The 6,082-nt window shown below is 58.9% G+C and overlaps 1 long non-coding RNA gene across 1 annotated transcript; it reads left to right on the top strand.

Annotated features, from left to right (window-relative positions):
* The first annotated feature begins 2,666 nt into the window (after positions 1-2,666).
* On the top strand, positions 2,667-5,833 carry LOC309805620. Its single transcript, XR_014294275.1, has 2 exons — positions 2,667-2,752; positions 5,642-5,833. It is a non-coding gene; the product is annotated as an uncharacterized lncRNA (long non-coding RNA).
* Positions 5,834-6,082: the final 249 nt, after the last annotated feature.

The raw sequence follows: 6,082 nt of genomic DNA, 5'->3' as shown, positions 1-6,082 counted from the left end.
TCCAGGGAGAGACCTGGGGACGCCCTGAGGGACTGGAGAGGGGCACAGCTGGCATGACCCCGAGCACAGCACACGTGAGCCTGGTGCTCAGGAGATGCTTCTTGTATATTTGCTGAAGGCAAGACTGAGTCCTCACAGGGGCTCCTGCCAGGCCTCTCCACTGATCCAGTCATTCTACACGTGTTGATGGAGCACATTTTACATGTTAAATTATGCTGAGCCCTAGGGGAACCAGCCTAAAAAGAGAGAGATGGACGGACAGAGGAAGGAAGGAAGGAAGGAAGGAAGGAAAGAGGCAGGGAGGGAGGGAGGGAGAGAGGGAGGGAGGGATGGAGGGAGAGAGGGAGGGAGGAGGGAGGGAGGGAGAGAGGGAGGGAGGGAGGGAGGGAGAGAGGGAGGGAGGGAGAGAGGGAGGGAGGAGGGAGGGAGGAGGGAGGGAGGAGGGAGGGAGGAGGGAGAGTCCCTGCGAAGATGCCTGCGCCCCCGAGAGTTGAGGATGGCAGACAAGAGGGCGTGGGAGATGCCAGCAGGTTATCACAATTGGGTCTTCCCGAGTTATTCATCCAACAGTGACCAGCGGCCCGCTGTGCTCCAGGCGTGCCTGGAGGGTGGGGCCTGAGCTTGGCAGTGGACGGGCAGAAAGCAAGCAGTTACCACAAGGCTGATGCGGATTAGCACAGAGGAAAAGCAGGATTGCAGGGTGAGGGTCTCGGAGGGTGATGCCCAGTAAGAAGGGGCCCGCCAGGTGAAGACGGGAGGGGGCACAGGTCCAGGGGGCTGTACAGAGTGTGAAGACAAGGCGGCTTGACTTGAACGTGGACGTTCACCCACAGCCAGGCCTTTTCCAGCCCTGAGAGCAGACAGAAAGTGACCCATTTCTTTCCTGAGAAGGCCAGCCCCCGGCAGAGGTGGCCCCGGGTGGACTTCAGACTGTCGAGAGAGGCTTCCAGAACCAGGCAGCCAGCTGGCCCGGTGCCTCACCCAGCACTGTCCACCGGGGGTGTCAGTGTCCACCATCAGAGAACCCTGAGGCCTGGGCCTGGGAACCCAAGGGGCCTGGTGGCCGGACGGGAGGGGGACGGCGAGGCCAGAGGGCAGAGGATGTTTGCACAGTGAGTCAGAGCAGACGTGGGACTCTTATGACACACTGGTCCACGGAGGCTGGAGTCGAGGCCTCACGACGGCCGACGCCTATGCTCCCTCCCGCCAGAGGGGCCCTGGATGGGGGCAGGGAGGCGGCCACAGACAAAGGCGGGGACACACAGCCCGTGGCCAAGGGCCAGTTTAAATTAGTGAACATCTGAAATGAAGGAAGTTTTGTTTTGTTCTAAGAACCCAAGTGTGTTGGAACAGTCGGCCACAGATTAGCGGCCGGGGAACACCGCCAGCCCGGCGTCTTACGGGGCCTGATTGAGGAACAGATATAAATACCTCGCTTTCAGATCCTGGATCATTCAGCGGGTGAAGGGACACAATTACAGGGACCCGAACGCAGCCCCCTTTGGGTCAGCTCCCTTCCACTCAGGGTCCCCAGTGGCTCTGCAGTGGCTGCAAGCCCAGGGCTCGTTATCCCGTGGGCACACATGCCATGGAGCGGGCTCTGCTGAGGGCTCAGGATGAAGAATCTAGAGCATCAGGAACCTCACCGGTAGCCCGCCCACCGCTTGCCTCCACATTGGAAAAAAAACCCGCTCAGAAATTCTCCTGTGGCTAACTCATTCCAGAAGCCACCAGACTGAATATCGCTACTGTAAATACATTTCTTCTTTATCCTGGGGCATCTTCTGGCCAAAAGACTAAGGAAAAAGCCAGGAGAGACTCAGTAAGTGTCTGGGCCCCCGGCAGGGGTGGAGGAAGCGGGCAGAGGGAGGTTGGAAAGACAGCATGTTCTCACCGAGGACATAATCTGCGCAGTTTATGAAAGCGCTCGCTCGGCTAGAGGCTCTGGGCTGTGCATCCGTGAGAACCAAGGCGGGAAGAGGCACAGCTTAACCACCCAGGAGGGGTACAGTGGGCGGCGTTTCACCATGGTACCCGGGATTGAATTTATAGAGGTAACCAAGGGAGGGCACGGGTGATCTATGGCATCAAAGAAGAGTTTACCACTTACAGTTTTCAAGGGGAGGAGCCATGCCGGGCCATGCAGGGCCACACGGGGAAGCACCAGGGTCGGCCGGAGCCTAGGAAGGAGGGGAAGCTTGGCCCAGAAGCTCCATTGTGGTTTCTGAGGTCAGTGCCTGGTGAGGCAGGCTCAGCACTGGTGGGTTTGAGTCACTCCAGTGGGCCCTGGGCCATCGGGTACCTCTGGCTCTCGACCACCTGGCTGGAGATTTAGGGTTGGGGATCCTGGCTTGTGTAGGAGTTAGAGAGGCAGGTGGTCGGGGTGGGCTCTGGACTGTTGGTCTGCATGTGAAAGGCCTGTTTGCAGGGAGTGGCTTGCTGTCTCCAGGAATTTGCTCCCCCCTGGGGAGGGACAGTCTCACCGAAAAGCCCCCAAAATGTCAAAGCCTCATAAGATCCAGAAATTTTTCAACGTGACTGATACAAGCAGATGGATGCTTCTCTGTCCTGGGGTTTGCACTCTTTTCCAGAGCACTGAACGCAGCTGGCCACTCCCGGTCCTTGGAATGGGCTCCCCTGGAGCTCCAGGACTCCGTCTGCTCCTGGAGTCTCCTTGGACACCCTCAGGGCCCAGTCTTGGGTGGTCCTCTGCCTTCACCACCACCCCGTGACCTCCAGAGGGCATGCACAGGTGCTGGGTCCCCATCTCTACCTGCTTCAAGCCCCTCTCCTGAGCTCCGCACCTGCAGACCCACCTAAACCACCTTTCACTGGCCTTAGCCAGGCCCCCAATCTTCTCTCCCATGTTGTGCTCTCCTGTGGGCTCTCCCTCCGTGAACGGGCCCTCTGTCTTTGTCACCCAAGCCAGAGTCCAGGCTTCTCACTGTGCTGTTCACTGTGTCTGCTAGCCCCTCTCCTACCCCTGACACCCCAGAAACTAAGTGAGTGCCTGGTATCCCCAAAGTGGCCAAAAACCAGCTGGTAGACCAGACAGAGAGACTGAAGGCAACGCCAAGGCCCTCGGGGCCTGTCCTGGGTTGGGGTCTCTTCCCCAGGAAGGCCCACCCTGGCAGCTCAGCTCTCTCCCTCCCCCTTGGAACCACAGCAGTCAGAGAGAGCAGATTGTCTGAGTGCCCATTTTACAGACTGGAAAACTGAGGTCCAGAAAGAGGAGGCCATTTGGGAAGAGCTGGTTAATGGGTGGAGGGACCAGGCCTGGGACTCAGCCCTAAGAGTCTTGCTGTGGTGTTTTCTCGACTCACGGCTGGGCCCAGCGAGGCCCCAGGCATAGCAGCAAGGCCAGTGTGGCCAGAGCAGCCTGTGGACCGGGTATAGGGTCAGAGGTCGGGGCAGGATCACAGCCAGTACCCTCGCTGGGGCTTCCTTCTCAGGGAAGGGTGGTGACCAAGAAGAGGGAAGTTTATCGGGCACCCACTATGCGTACTCGTTTGCTGCCACTGAAGCACAGAGTACAGCCTCGGGGCATGGATGAGGAACTGGGCTCAGGGGTCCCACAGCACCACTGGAGTCCTGGGGACCGTGCCCCTGAATGTCTGCGCAGTGCAGGACCGCTCAGGGACGGGTGGCCGTCAGGCCGGGCGTTGGGTGGCAGTAGAAGCCCAGGAAGGACACAGCATCCGCCTGGGGGCCTGCACCTGAGCCCTCCCACCCTGGGCGCGGGCACTGTCCTGGGTCTCTGTGTGGGGTGACACCATCAAGAGGCGTTCTCTGCTTTGCGATACCAAGGGCGTCCAAGGTCGGGAGGAAACGTGCCCACCCTACAGGGCCAGCTGTGGAATTTGCAGGGCTCAGCGCAAGCGCAAAGATGGGGGCCCGTGTTCCGCAAGTGGGAATGATTTCAAGGCAGCAACAGCAGAGGAGGGTCAAGGGCGGGGCCCTCTCAGCTCAGCCCGGGGAGCAGCCCGGTGCCGTCTCGGGAGAGGGGGCTTTCACCAGGAGGGGTGAGCAGGACAGGTGGTCCCGGCCAAGGGGCCAGAAGGAGGTGGGCTCTGCCCCAAGCCCAGCGTGCACAGGTGAGGGGTGTGCAGAAAGAGTGACAGAGGCCGGAGCCTGGTGGGACCCCTGGGTGGCTTTCAAGCAGGGAATGGAAAACACTAGAGTCTTGTTTGGGGGAGAATAGGCCAGCGAGGTGGGGGGCAGGGTCCTTGTGGCTCCCCATCCCCTGGGCTACGCCATCCAAGTGAACCCCACCTCCCGCCCACCTCACTGGCTCCAGGGACCCCATTCTCGATCGCATTAGCTTGGTGGGGAGGACCTGCAGCTCAGCGTACCTGTAAAAGAGGGGGGCACCAAAACTGGGCACCCTGACCTGATGGTAAGCGTTTGGGACCAACCCCCAGAAAAACGTCATGTGCATCAATGTACCCACACCACGCGGCTCTCAGGTCCTCTTGAAGCCCACCCTGCACCCTGTGACCCCACGTGCTGCTCCTGGCCATCTCATCAGCTTCAGGCCCCCAGGGAGGAGCCAGGGCCCTACAGGTGGCATGTGGCCTGGCGTCCTGACCTCCTGGACCCTCAGTTCCCAGAGAAGCTGCACATCCCAGGGGGCCCACAGAGGAAGCAGGGCCACGGCCCCTCAGAATTCACCACATGTGGCCTCTTGGGCTCTCAGTGAAGTGAGGCTCCCACATCTAGCTCTAGCCCAGGTCAGCCCCTCCACAGCAGGCCCCTCACAGCCCCTTCTCCCTAGCGGTGACCAGGGGGTGCAGTCCCCCGGTGCTTGGATGGTCGTGCTCACCCGGGCCCAGGCCAGGTGGCACGCCTCTGCCCCCCAGGCTCCGTTCAGCTCACTGTCTATCCGCTCCAGCCCCATCACCCTCTTCCTAGAGGTCAGGAAGACAGGTCAGAGGTGGATGGCGCCTCTAGGGTCAAGCGTGGCCATGGTCCAGAAACAGCTTTTGGAGTCCTCAGGGCAGCCTCGGGCAGGGTTCCAGCTGGATGTGGATTCTGTCTGCCTTTGCTGCCCGGGACAAGGCCAGCAGTGCACCCCCGGCAAAGGAGGAGAGGCCTCAAGTGGCAACAGAGGTCCACAGGCAGGAGACTCAGGGTGGTCTCGGGCTTGAAGTGGGGAGGATACCACTGAGACCCACCAGCCAGGCAGGCCCCACCCCACCACTCCAGAGCTCTGGTCCCAGCTGCATGCCCTCTCCCAGTGCCCTGTCCTCTCCTGGTCATGGGATGCTGAGGACGCCACCTCAGAGGGTAATTGTGGGGTTAAAACATAAGGCCTGTGGATCTCCCAACCAGTGGGAGCCTTTAGTTGGTGATTAGAAGAGATCTAGTGCTTTCTACTGCTTCTGCGCTCCCTTTTACTGTCTGCTTGAAAACAGTTATCACACCTGTTGTCATTGTTTGCCCAACTATCTCCCCACCAGACATTCGGCTTCGGAGAATAGGGTCGTACAGTTTCATTTGTATCTCCCCAGTGCCTGATAAGGTCTGAGCGTGTCCTAGCCACCCTGAGGGTATTTAGTGAACAAACAAATGAGTCTAAATGGAAGGGAACCAGTTCTGTGCCAAGCACTCAATTTCTGTCTCACTCCTGCTCTCCCTAAAGGCTGTCACATAATGGTTTCCTGGCTCCCGCTGGTCCTACTACATAAGACATCATGAGGGTCTCAGCAGTCCTCCCCCCATCCCCCAAAACTGTTCCCCGGCCCCCACCAAGGGTGACCACTGCCCTACCTTCAATTGCAGTGGGATAAAATGTGCTTGTTTTGAACTACAGATAAACGGAATCACACAACAAGTGTTTGTTTTTATTTCTGCCTAAAGTTCTTTCCCTCTGCATTCTACTTCACGGTTTCAACCGAATTGGTCCACATGGCAATAGTGGTTCATCCACATTGCTACACAGTATTCTCTTACAGAACATGGCCATCCACTGACCTATCCTATTTTGATGGACGTGGGTTTTTCTAGCTTGGAGGTATTACAAAACAGCTAGGATGGACATCCTTGCACACGGGTTTGCTTACGCCTGTGTACGCAGTTCCGT

This window comes from Mesoplodon mirus (assembly GCF_964341445.2).
Source record: "Mesoplodon mirus genome assembly, chromosome: 1".
NCBI classification, from domain to species: Eukaryota; Metazoa; Chordata; class Mammalia; order Artiodactyla; family Ziphiidae; genus Mesoplodon; species Mesoplodon mirus.
The sequence above is the reverse complement of the archived record's forward strand: the minus strand, read 5'-3'. Positions and strand labels throughout refer to the sequence as shown.